Source organism: Mesoplodon densirostris, chromosome 10 (assembly GCF_025265405.1).
Source record: "Mesoplodon densirostris isolate mMesDen1 chromosome 10, mMesDen1 primary haplotype, whole genome shotgun sequence".
Classification (NCBI taxonomy): domain Eukaryota; kingdom Metazoa; phylum Chordata; class Mammalia; order Artiodactyla; family Ziphiidae; genus Mesoplodon; species Mesoplodon densirostris.
This window is the reverse complement of record NC_082670.1, coordinates 33,227,244-33,240,828: the sequence shown is the minus strand read 5'-3', so window position 1 is coordinate 33,240,828 and position 13,585 is coordinate 33,227,244.

Genomic DNA, 13,585 nt, shown 5'->3' with positions numbered 1-13,585 from the left:
AGATACCTTACCATGAGAAGATATACAGACGGCATATAAATATATGAAAAGATGCTCAACATTGTATGTCCTTAGGGAATGCAAATTACAACAAAAATGAGATACCACTTGTATAAGAAAAACCTCACAGTCCTCCTCCTGTACGTCTTTCTCCTTTACTCTCACACTATTACCACACCACAACATTTCTGACATGAGATGTGTGTGTTTTTTTTCCCCTAACCCAAGCAATTCGCTGACACCAACTGGGTGTCCTACAATTCAACTCAATTCTGACACTATCTACCTGGAGGTAGCGTCAGATCCTACAGATTAAGGGCTCAGTCTCACGAGACTGCCCCACACTTAAATGCCAATTGCAAGTAGTAGGTCTCCAGGTTACCCACAACTTCTGTCCAACGTGGCCACAAATCAGAGGTTCCCATGACCTCCTCCCTCCTTGGATTCAATTCATTCACTAGAGCAGCTCACAGAACCCAGGGAAACATTTACTTAAGTTTATCAGTTTATTAAAGGATATGATAAAGGATAACAAATGAACAGCCAGATGAAGAGATACATAGGGTAAGGTCTGGGAGGGTCCCAAGTGGAGGTGGTGTTCATCACCTTCCTGGTACGTGAACGTGTTCACGCTCCTGGAAGCTCCCCATCCTATGCTACTGAGATTTTTAATGGAGGTTTCCTCATGTAGCTATGATCAATTATTAACTGATTTCCAGCCACTCTCTCCTCTCTAGAGAATGGGGGAACGGGGCTAAAAATTCCAAGCTTCTAATCATGGCGTGATCTTTCTGTTGGCCAACCCATATCCTGAGGCCATCCAGGAGCCCGCTCAGAGTTGCCTTATTAGAACAAAACACTCTCCTATCACCCAGGAAATTCCAAGGGATTTAGGAGCCCTGCATCAGGAACTGGGGTCAAAGATCAAATATTAGAACAAAAGATGCTCCTAGTGCTCTTATCACTTAGGAAATTACAAGGGTTTCCTCTGTGCCAGGAACCCAGGGCAGAAACCAATGTACATTTTTTCTATTATTTCACACCACTATATACCTACTGGATATCCAGGACACTAACAACACCAAATGCTGGTGAGGATGTGAAGCAACAGGAACTCTCATTCATTGCTGTTGGAAATGCAAAATGGTACAGCTACATTGAGGACAGTTTGGTGGTTTCTTACAAAACTAAACATACTCTTACCATATGATCTAGCAATTGTGTTCCTTGGTATTTACCTAAATGAACTGAAAACTTATGTCCACATAAAAGTCTGCACATGGATGTGTACAGCAGCTTTATTCATAATTGCCCAAACCTAAAACCAACCAAGATGTCCTTCAGTAGGTGGATAGATAAATAAACTGTGGTACATGCAGACAATGGAATATTATTCAGTGCAAAAAAAAAAAAAAAGGAGTTATCAAGTCATGGAAAGACATTGAGGAATCTTAGAGATGCATATTACTAAGTGAAAGAAGCCAATCTGAAAAGGCTACATACTGTGTAATTCCAACTATATGACGTTTTGGAAAATGCAAAACTATGGGGACAGTAAAAAGATCAGTGGTCGCCAGGGTTCAGCAGGGAGCAAGGGATGAACAGGCAGAGCACGGAGAACTTTCAGGGCAGTGAAACTACTCTGTATGACACTACAGAGGTGGACACATGTCAAAACCCACAGAATGTACAACACCAAGAGTGAACCCTAAAGTAAACTGGACTTTGGGTGAAAATGATGTGACACTGTAGGTTCACTGATGATGACAAATGTACCCTCTGGGGGGTGATGTCAAGAGAGGGGTCGGTAGTGGAGGAGGTTGTATACGTGTGAGGACAGGGGTTATACGAGAACTCTGTACACTTTCCGTTCAGCTTTGCTGTCAACCTAAAAAATAAAGTTTATTGGGCTTCCCTGGTGGCGCAGTGCTTGAGAGTCCACCTGCCGATGCAGGGGAACAGGGTTCGTGCCCCGATCCGGGAAGATCCCACATGCCACGGAGCGGCTGGGCCCGTGAGCCATAGCCGCTGAGCCTGCGCATCCGGAGCCTGTACTCCGCAACGGGAGAGGCCACAACAGTGAGAGGCCCGTGTACCAGAAAATAAAAATAATAATAATAAAGTTTATTGATTTAAAAAAAGGACTTATGCATAGGAGTGTACAAGGGCTATTTAGAACAGCAAACTTTTGTAAACAAGCTTACAGCCCAATGGAAGGAAATTACCATATGAATTACATCTACAATCACTCAGTTATATTTACGAAGCATTTATAACAGCAGGGCAAATGTTGAGAAGTTGAAAAGAGCAGGTATGTATCATTGTATGAATGGAATGAAAAAATTGTATATTGCAAATAACTAAGAGGATAACACACTGAAAGGTTAGCCTGAGTTGTCTTTGGGTTTTAATTTTTTTGTTTTTATGAAGGAATATTTTTAAATTGTAAAACTCATGATAGAAAACTTAAAAATACAGAAATGTAGAGCAAACAAAAATTACCTATAACCCCATTATCTGGAGACAACAGAGGTCGCCTTGAATAGTGAGACCATGAATGATTTTCTTTTCTTTCTGTGCTCTAGTATTTGCAGATTTTCTAGTACTGGTAAAAAATTAAATATACTTTTAAAAAATCCTCTTCATGACTCAGTTCTAAGGCTACCATCAGCCTTTTCATGGAATCATCAGGAACCTCCAGTTTGAATGGATCTCTCATCCTTGTCTATACTCTGATTTGTATCTGTGTTAGCATGTGACATAGTTTACTTTGTATGTTTATTAAATGGGTACTTGCATTTGCCTCACTCCTGGAAGGCAGGTACAAGTCTAACCCATTTTTATATCCTGCCCTACCCACTCCAGCACCTAGCTCTGTGTCTAGAAATCTTGATTAAAGGTCCCTACCATGTTCCCCTGCCAGGTCTCTGCCAGTATCTTCATCTATCCCCTCCCCAGCCAACAGGATGGAAGCTCAGAGAGGATGTCTTCTTTCAGAGAAGGTTGATGGCCTTAAATCTCTCCAACTTCCCAGCTGGAAAGCTGTTCCATCTCTCCCTCCCACCAACCAGGACACAAAGGGTGGGGCATTTTCTCAAGGGCCCCAGTCATAATGCACCTTTGTATGAAGCAGCAACCTTTGCACCATCCCCAATTAGTACTTTCAGAACAATCTTTTTATCAGATTAACTAGTTGGCACTGATGCGCAGAATGCGATCCTGGGACAGAGATCCAGCAGAACTGAGGTGGAGTGCTGAGGGGGTGGCTGAGGGAAGATCTGGGTGGTGGGGAATAGTGTGAGTGTTCTGGGGTAGAAAAGGCAGACTGGGGGCAAAACAGGCAAGGCAGGGCAGGGATTGGGCTGGGACAGCCTGGACTTAGGAAGCCATTAAAATAAATTTCACCTACTTTACCAAATAGCTTAGAGCCATGGTGTGAGCTGAAAACCAGAGGCAGCACAAGGATCCAACTGGACACCAAGAATTGCCCATGGTGCTGGGGATTAGACAGAGTCCCCGCTAAGGGCCCTTCCAGTCTATCATTTTAGGATTTCTTACGACCATTTCTCTTCTGTGCCTAATGATGACAACATCCACAATTACATAGCGCTTATATCGGGACAGTCACTGGTCTATGCTTTTTTATTACATTAACCTGCTTAATCTAAAAACCAGAGGAGGTAGGTATTATTATCTTCATAGTACAGATGAGGAAACTGGCACAAAAAGATTAAGTAACTTGTCCAGGGTTCCACGGATAGAGGTGGCCAAACTAGACTGTGAACCCATCAGAGTCTGTGCTCAGCCACGCTCTGCGGGCTCCCTAAGTGCCAAGAGGGCACAGTGAAAGCTTCCCTTCCAGCGCCAGTCCCCTGGGGCCTCTGCTCAGCCTTGTCACTTTTCCTTTCTGATTCTACGGAAGGAAGCAGCCACGCTGGAAAGCTTCTAGCACTGAGTTGTTTTCATTTGCCTTCAGGAGCCGTTCAGCTGTGACCAATAAACAAGCTCTTAAAAAAAAAAAAAAAAAAAAAAAAGGAGGTCCTCCCAGCCCTGATTATGAAGCATTCAAAAGCTCCCTCCTCCTTCCCCTCCCGTCCCCCTCAGTCCTCTCTCTCTCTTAGACCACCCAACTGCTCAATTTAATTTACACTTTTAAGTAACCTCTAAGCAATTCCTAGAGCTGAGAGAATTCACACATTTCAAAAATACTTCTTGTATACCTACTATGTGCCAAACACTGGTCCGGGTGCCAAAATAACTTTTTCTCAGCTGGAAGGATTACTAAAGTGAACAAGACGGCAGAAAAAAAAGTTGTGGGTCTTATCAAGCTGGGACTGAACACCTGGGATTACTGAGGTGATGGCCCTCTGCTCTGTGGCCCAGGCTTTCACAAGAGCAGCAAAGGGAGCAAGTCAGGAGAGGCTGCTGTCAAAGATGTCTCTGAGGCAGCTATGGCTAAGACGGGTTAGAAGCCCACCAATCCCTCTTCCTCTTCCTGGGTACACAGGGAAACTACAATTCCCAGCTTCCCATGCAGTTAGGCTGCAGCCAGCCACTGGGTCTGACCAATTAATGTGGGCAGCGATGATGATGCCTCTTTAGGCACATAGCACACCTAGCACAGCCCTCACACTCTCTCAGTAAGAGTAGGATGCAGAAGAAGCTAATAAAGGACTTCCAGAACATGAACCCTGTGTCATCAGAAGTAAGAGCCTGGACGCCTGAGTCACTGCTTGGAAGTTATGAAATGAAAAGAGCTGTTTAATTTTATGAAACCTAATCTGTTATATGTTGGCAGAATGATAGACAATGGTTCTGGTATGTTTGGTGGAAATGGGGAAATGGGCTTCCCCTGGTCTGGGAAGCTTTCCCCGACTTGGCCACCCTTGTCCCCACAGGGCTCATCTCTTTTGTAGAGTCTCCTGAAGCACTTTGTATGGATTTCTACAATGGCATTTCTAGCAGATGTTTTAGGGTCAGTCTTCTACTAGGCAGTGAGCTCTTGAAGGATAGGGTTTGACATAAGCCCATCACTTTGGTGCTCAAGAAGCTGAGATGATTTGGTGGGGATAAAGGATGGAGAATTTAGCTTTAGACAGAATGCTTTAAAAACACAGTTTTGTGGTGGCGCAGTGGTTGAGAGTCCGCCTGCCGATGCAGGGGATACGGGTTCGTGCCCCAGTCCGGGAAGATCCCACATGCCGCAGAGTGGCTGGGCCCGTGAGCCATGGCCGCTGAGCTTGTGCGTCCGGAGCCTGTGCTCCGCAACGGGAGAGGCCACAACAGTGGGAGGCCCGCGTACCGCAAAAAAACAAAAACAAAAACAAAAAAAACACAAGTTTGAGCCCTGGTCCGGGAAGATCCCACATGCCGTGGAGCAACTAAGCCCGTGTGCCGCAACTACTGAGCCTGCACTCTAGAACCCTCGAGCCACAACTACTGAGCCCACATGCCACAACTACTGAAGCCCGTGTGCCTAGAGTCCGTGCTCCACAACAAGAGAAGCCACCGCAGTGAGAAGCCCGTGCACCGCAACGAAGAGTAGCCCCTGCTCGCTGCAACTAGAGAAAAGCCCGCATGCCCAGCAACAAAGACCCAACACAGCCAAAAATTAATTAATTAATTAATTAATTAATTAATTAATTTTAAAAAAGAACTATAATAGCAGAAGAGATCCTCAAGATCACGGTAACCAGGCACAGTGCCAAGCTCTTTTCATCATCATTTTACATCATTCTCAGAACAACACTATGAAGTAGTTATTGTTATTCTAGCTTCAAAGATGAGGAAGCTGAGGCTTAGAGAGGTTAAGGAATTTGCGTATGGTCATACACTGGTAAGTTGAGCTAGAATTCAGGTAAAAGCAAAAGCAACATAATAATCATAATCATAAAAATATTGAGTTACTATTTATTGAACACTCACTCTGCCCCACATAATTTAGTACTTTTAATGCATTTAATCTTTTTTGAATTTTATTTTTTTATACAGTAGGTTATTAGTTATATATTTTATACATATTAGTGTATATATGTCAACCCCAATCTCCCAATTCATCCCACCACCGCCACCACCACCCCAATACATTTAATCTTGCAACTGCCCTATGAAATAGTATTTGCAAATGCAAAAGCATGACTCTGTTAACCAACTAAGCTCTTAACCACTATGGCTTTAAGCAAGCTTTTGAGGACGCTCATTGTTAGGTGGCTAAGACAATAATTTGCAGAATACTTTAAAGTTTGCAAAGTGATTTCACATATCTTATCTCATTTGAATCTCACAACACTGGTGAAGGGGAGTGTGCAATGCAAATATTCTTACACCCAACTGAATAATGAGACTAGAACAGAGGTCTTCTGATTTCTAATCTAGGCCTCATTAAAAGCACTGATTGAAAAGAAATAAGGGCTTCCCTGGTGGCACAGTGGTTGAGAGTCTGCCTGCCAATGCAGGGGACACGGGTTCGAGCCCTGGTCCGGGAAGATCCCACATGCTGCGGAGCAACTGGACCTGTGAGCCACAACTACTGAGCCTGCGCTTCTGGAGCCTGTGCTGCACAACGAGAGAGGCCGCGACAGTGAGAGGCCCGCGCACCGCAATGAAGAGTGGCCCCCACTTGCCACAACTAGAGAAAGCCCTTGCACAGAAACGAAGACCCAACACAGCCAAAAATAAATATACAGTAAAAAAAAAAAACTGTTTAAAAAAAAAAAAGAAAAGAAATAATATATAGAGAGGCTGAAAGTTAAATGATGGTAAAAATATACTAAATAAATACTAACTGAAAGGAAGCTGACGCCAAATAGTAACATGAGATAAAATAGGTGCTAAGGCAAAAAGCATTGTAAGAGATAGTCACTATAGGATGACTTGAAAATTTGCTACAATAATATTGTTTACTAGAATGATATATAATAATTCTAAATCTGTACATCCCCAATAACAAAGGTTCAAAATATATAAAGCCAAATTTGACAAAGCTATAAGGAGAAATTGATAAATCCACCATTTATCAATTGGGGTAGGAGATTTTAATATCGATACATCTTTTTTAGTAATTGATAGATCAGACAAAAATCAGAAAGTATTTGGAAGATTTGAACAATGCCATTAACAAGCTTGAGACCTATATCTGTATGTATGTATCTATATATTTGTATATCTATTTATATATGTGTATGTGTGTGTATATATTATCAAACTTGTTAAATAAATGTATATATGTGTGTATGTGTGAATTGAAAAATACATATTCTTTTCTTTTAATAGTTATTTATTTATTTGCACTGGGTCTTAGTTGTGGCACACGGGATCTTCATTGTGGCATGCAGGATCTTTAGTTGCAGCGTGCGGGCTCTTAGTTACAGCATGCAAACTCTTAGTTGTGGCATGTGGGCTCTTCGTTACAGCATGCATGTGGGATCTAGTTCCCTGATCAGTGATCAAACCCAGGCCCCCTGCATTGGGACCATGGAGCCTTAACCACTGGACCACCAGGGAAGTTCCCATATTCTTTTTAAGCACTGAAATTTACAACATAAGTCATAAAGCAAGTCTCAAAACACTTCAAAAAATGAGTGTTATAAATGCAAAATGCAATTAAGTTAGAAATCATCATCAACAACAAAAAGTCCCACATGTTGAAACTTAAATATACACTTCCAAATAACTTAAAAGTCAAAGAAAAAAATCTTAATGGAAACTTGTTAAGAACCAGAACTAAATGATAATGAAAATATCACACGGTAGAACTTATGGGATGCCTACACTAAGACTCAGCTTCTCTACTTGTAGGTACCTACCCAAGAGAAAGGAAAGCTTTCTCAGATGAGGGAAATATCCTATATCTTGATTTGGATGATTGTAACGTGCATGTTTACTGTACCCAAACTCATAAAACTGTATACTTAAGATCTGTGCATTTTATTACAAGTATGGTTAACAAAGAAAAAAATTTACAGGATGCAACTTAACACTTACAGGGAAATATATAGCCTTAAGTACATATATTAGAAAAGAAAAAAGAATTCAAAATTGATAAATCAAGGATAGAAGTTAGGAAGTTAAACAAAGAGTAGCAGAATAAATTCTAAGATTTATTAGCCCAGGCAAACCAGAATGCATATGGTTACTTTACATATAGCCATAAACAAAATTTGAATCAGTACTTTAAGATCTTCCTACAACCCAGAAGGTATTATAGGAATGCTCTACCAAACACTGAAAAAAACAATTCCAATTTTATACCACCTTTTATTAGAAATTTAATAAGGAAGAGATATTTTCAACTTATTCAATGAGGTTAGGAAAACCTTAATTCCAAGCTAGACAAATATAATATGAGAAAGAAAAATTACAGCTTAATATCACATATGAGCATAGATGCTGATACCTTGTTCAAAATATAAGCAAATCAAACCCAGTGGTATATAAAAAAGATAATATATCATGTTCTGATTGAATTTATCCTGGAAATGCAAAGAAAGTTTAACATAAAAATATTAATGTAATTTATAGCATATATAGATGAAAAAGAAAGCCCATAAGATCATTTCAATAGATGTACAAAAAGCATTTCATAAAAGCTTTTTTTTGGGGGGGGGGTGCTGCATTGGGTCTTCGTTGCTGTGCGCGAGCTTTCTCTCATTGTGGCGAATGGGGGCTCCTCTTCGTTATGGTGCACAGGATTCCCATTGCGGTGGCTTCTCTCGTGGAGCATGGACTCTAGGCACGCGGGCTTCAGTAGTTGCATTACGTGGGCTCAGTAGTTGTAGCTCGCCAGCTCTACAGGGCAGACTCAGTAGTTGTGGCGAACAGGCTTAGTTGCTCCACGGCCGTGTGGGATCTTCCCGGACTAGGGCTCAAACCCGTGTCCCTGGCATTGGCAGGCGGATTCTTAATGACTGCGCCACCAGGGAAGCCCTCATAAAATCTAACAATAAACTAGAGATAAAAAGAAACTTCCTTAATCTGTTAAAGAGCATCTGCCAAAAACCTACAGCAATCCTTATTATTAGTGGGAAAACATTAGAAGCATTTCCTTTAAATTCAGGAAGAAGTCAAGTACGTCTGCTATTCCTGCTTCTAGTTGACAGTGAATTGGATGTCCTAGCAAAAGCAGACACCAAAGGAAAATAAAGGTATAGAATTGGAAGGAAACAATGTTATTATAGATAGATGATACGTTTGTCTAGCTATAACCCCTTCAAATTGACAACTTATTAAAATTAATTAGGAGAATGATAAAATAAACAAAATTTGGAGTATCTCAGTGGGGTTTGTTAGATGGATGATGCAAAAGGGGGACACAGGAAGCGTTCGTGGAATTGGTGATGCTGTATTTCTGCTTTATAATTTACATATATACATATACATATATTCATATATATGCATTCATGTTCTTTCAAATCATATAATTCATAATTCAATTTAGAAATTTAAAATAAAATGTATTTTTACTTTCTATATTACCCATTTATTAGTGATGTTATTTTTTTTTACAATGAAAATGTAAAAATGTCTGTATGTGAAAGAAAAAAAGATTAAAGAAAGAAAAAAACAAAAGCCAATGAAGGGAGGCTGGAATTTCACGAGGGGTTTGATGGATGGGCTGGTGGGTGGCAGTGAGGATGGTTAACAAGGCCAAGTTCAATTAAAGTCAGGACAAGGGCTCAGTCAAGGACTGAGAAGAGGCTGGTAGATCTGGAGGGAAGACCGACAGCAGTGACCTTTAAGAGGGCAGTTTTTATAGGCTGGCAGGAGGCGGGGCCCAAAAGAAGGGGGTTAAATCATGAATGAATAAATAGCAAAAAACTGGAAACCACCCAAAGGCCTAACAATCAGGGCCTGGTTAAACAACCATAGTACCATTCAGAGAAGAAATGATGCTGTGTCCATACACAGACAGGCTTACAAAATTAGGTGACGTAAAACAATTTCAGGACACAAAATAGCATTTGTGTAGATCACAATGATGAAAGGACATGCGGGTGCAGTGAGAAGCAGATAGGACTGGACCAGATCGAGTCCTGTTTGTGGACGCTGTTCTAAGGCTATGAGAATTTTTTTTTTTCTTCTTTGGAATGCTGGCCATCAGCAAACAAAAACATGTAATGTTTCTTTAAAATCAAAAGAATGGCTCTTGAAGAAATGCAGGCAGCAAGTGCAGGCCACTCGGTGGAGAAATCTGATGGTGACAGGAAGGAATGAGATGGCACAGCAGCTGGAGGAGTGCGGAGGGCTTGGGGCAGCAGCTGGCGCAGGCGAGCCAGGGGCTGCCAGGGAAAGAGTGGAGGAGAAGGGGAGGCCATCTATTTCCTTTAATGCCTATGTTCCCTTTTTTAATTAAAAAACTTATAATCCTCCTTTTAACAAATTCAAACAGTCCAGTGTGTGTTTGCGTGTGCAGTGAAAGACCCCTCAGCCCTACCTCCTACTTCCTACTGTTGATAGTTCATAGTACAGCTTTCCAGAGCTGTGCCATTTTCTATTATTTGCAGTTCACTGGCTTTTTAAAAAATATTTTAACTTGATTGGAGTATAGTTGATTTACAATATTGTGTTAGTTTCAGGTGTACAGCCAAGTGATTCAGTTATACATATACATATATCCATTCTTTTTTAGATTTTCTCATATAGGTTATCACAGAATATTGGGTAGAATTCCCTGTGCTATACAGTAGGTCACTGGCTTTAAATTAGAGTGAGATAGGCTTGTTAAAATACAGGATTAGAGAACGTAAACAGTGAAATCTCCCATCTTCCTGAGCTAATTTCTGTTGGCAGTCTGGAAAGAGTCCTTCCAGACTTTATTTTTGTCTGAATGCATGGAAATACTTATGTCTATATTCATTTATAATTTTATGGTTCGTGGTTTTTTACAAAAGCAGGAATATTTTCTACCTAGAGTTGAGCAGTTTCACTCTACACTAACTATGTCATGGTAGATCACTCCTACGTCACTACATAGAGATTAAATTCATGATTTGAACAGCTGCCTAATATTCCATAGCAGATAGTTGAAGGGTAAGCTTCAGAGAACACAGGGGCATCTCTTTCCCTACAATTGGCAGGGAAGAAGATATGGGAACAAAAGATTCAAGATGGCAGGAGGCATCACTTAGAAGGGGACTGGCCATGGGAGTGAGGAGAAAGCAGACAGACAGGGTCTTCTTTCTGTCCTCTTCCCTTAAGCCACAGTCCCATCCAAACTGAGCTAAATCACACAGAACTGCAAGGGGGGCGGGTTGTGATTTGAGCCTCAGTGATAAGCCACCGCTGGGGTCCCAACTTCCTTGAGTGACCTGTTCTTCTCCCAGCGGTGGCTAGGCAGAGCCCACTTATCAGAAGTCTTAAGGGGAGCCCTAGAACACTGGTTCTCTAAGTGCGGTCCCTGAGCCGGCAGGAGCAGCATCAACTGGGAAACAAATCAGAAATGCAAATTCTCCGGCCCCATCTCAGTCCTGCTGAATCAGAATCTCAGTTTAACTAGCCCTCCAGGGGATGTGGATGTACACTCAACTTCAAGTACCTTTGTTCTAGAATGTGGATATGAGTCTGATTCCCCATCACTACCAGTCTCATTCTTTGAGGAGACAGGGAGGAGTCTGCCCTGAAGGGGACAGGTTGGCCAACTTCAAAATCAGGCTTCTTCAATGCCTTAGAGGCCATAGGTAAAGTCAGCAACCCAGGCCCAGGAACAGCCCTCCCCTCCTTTCCTAAGACACCACTTCCCTCTCTCCACCTTGCCTTCTTAAAAAGACAAAACAAACCCCACCAGAACAGAAAGGGAGGTGGCAGTGCAAACCTATTGCTTTCCACTTTCCCTTAACCATGTCCCCTGCCAGTTAAAGCAACCCCTCCCCAGGGCGTGCTGCCCTTTGATGGATGGAGGGTGGACACGTAGGGGGAGAAAAGCTTTTGAATGTTGGGGAGGAAACTGGATGTGGCTTCAGGGTGGCTGGGTTGGAGGAGGGAGTTGGAGGGAGAGGAGAAAGGAAAGGAGAGGAAGGCTGTCCTCATTTCACCCAGCTGCTTCTGCCTGCACCTGTTCAGCTAAGGCCGGAGGAAAGACACCAGTAAATGAAACACAGCCCCACCCCATCTAGAGGGGCCCCTTCCCACACTGCCCTGCGGCCGGGTTAACTGACAGGAAAACTGTGAATGGGTTCAGGTGGCTGAACAGAGGGGCGAGGAAACAGCTGGGCTCCTCTGGGGGTGTGGAGCAACTGTCTCCTGTTACCCCCAGGCTCTTAGAGTTTTGGGCAAGGGGTCGGGGGTGGGGGTGGGGGGTGGGGGTGTTGGAACCAGGTCAGGGACCTGCTGATTTCCCTCTGATTCTGATGGGACATGCTGCTGAGAGGGAAGTTTGAGTAGAAATAGTCCCTGCCCACCATACGCTCTGTTTTTCAGTCCTACAACATTCCACAACATTCTTTAGTTACTCTGTGGGCAATAACATTCATTAAAAAAAAAAAAAAGATTAGACTTTATTTTTAGAGTAGTTTTAGGTGACAGAAAAATAGATCTGTGAAAATTGGCAGGAAAATCTTAAACTTTCCTCTTGGTCTGTCCCCCATAGAAACACACCTCCGCTGTTCATCCAAGCAGTCAATGGGTCAGTCAATCCATCATTTTAAAATCATCCGATGAGGGCTTTCAACAGCAATTCTCAAACTTGTAAGAATCACTGGGAAGTTTATTAAAGAGGCAGGCTCTGGGTCTCCCCACCAAAGATTTTGATTCAGGAGGTCTGGGGGGGGTCCTGGCTTGTGTATTTTTGACACACCCCGCAGATGTTGATAACTTTCATACAATTTCACACACTGGGCCCCACTCTGAGAAACTCAGGCTTGATTAAGGTACAAGGGGCCAGAGGCTCCGGTGGGAAGGGAGGAAACAGTGAACATAAAAGACCCGAATCCCATCCCCCACCCCCACCAGAGAACTGAGGACCCACAGTATGGATCAGTATATACTGAGGTGGTGGGGGAAGATGGGCACTCTCAGGCCCTGACCATCTCAGAGAGGGAGGCCACTAACTACCTATCAAAAACGTTGACGTCATGAAAGACGAAGAAAAATTAAGGAACCATTTCAGGTTAAAGGAAACTTACAGAGACATGACAACTGAATACAACATGTGATCTGGGACTTTTTTCTTTTTCGGCTATAAGCTTATCATTGGGACTGTTGTGACATTTGAATAAGGTCTGTAGATTAGATACTAGTATTGTATCAGTGTTACTTTCCTGGTTTTTATCATTCCATTCAGGTTATGTAAGAGAAGACCTTGTTTTAAGAATACACACTAAAGTGTTTAGGAGTAAAGGGACATTATGTCTTCAGTTTACAGTCAATGCATGTGTGTGTGTGTGTGTGTGTGTGTGTGTGTATGAGTTAGAGAGATAGAATGACAAAACAAATGTAATAAGATGTTAACATCTGGGGAATCTGCGTGGACTATATGAGGATCTTCTGTACAATTCTTGCAACTTTTCTTTATCTGAAATTATCAAAATAAAAAGGTGAGGGGGGAAAAGGCCACTGACCAGCCCAAGGCCTTCCTGTTGAACTTTTTTTT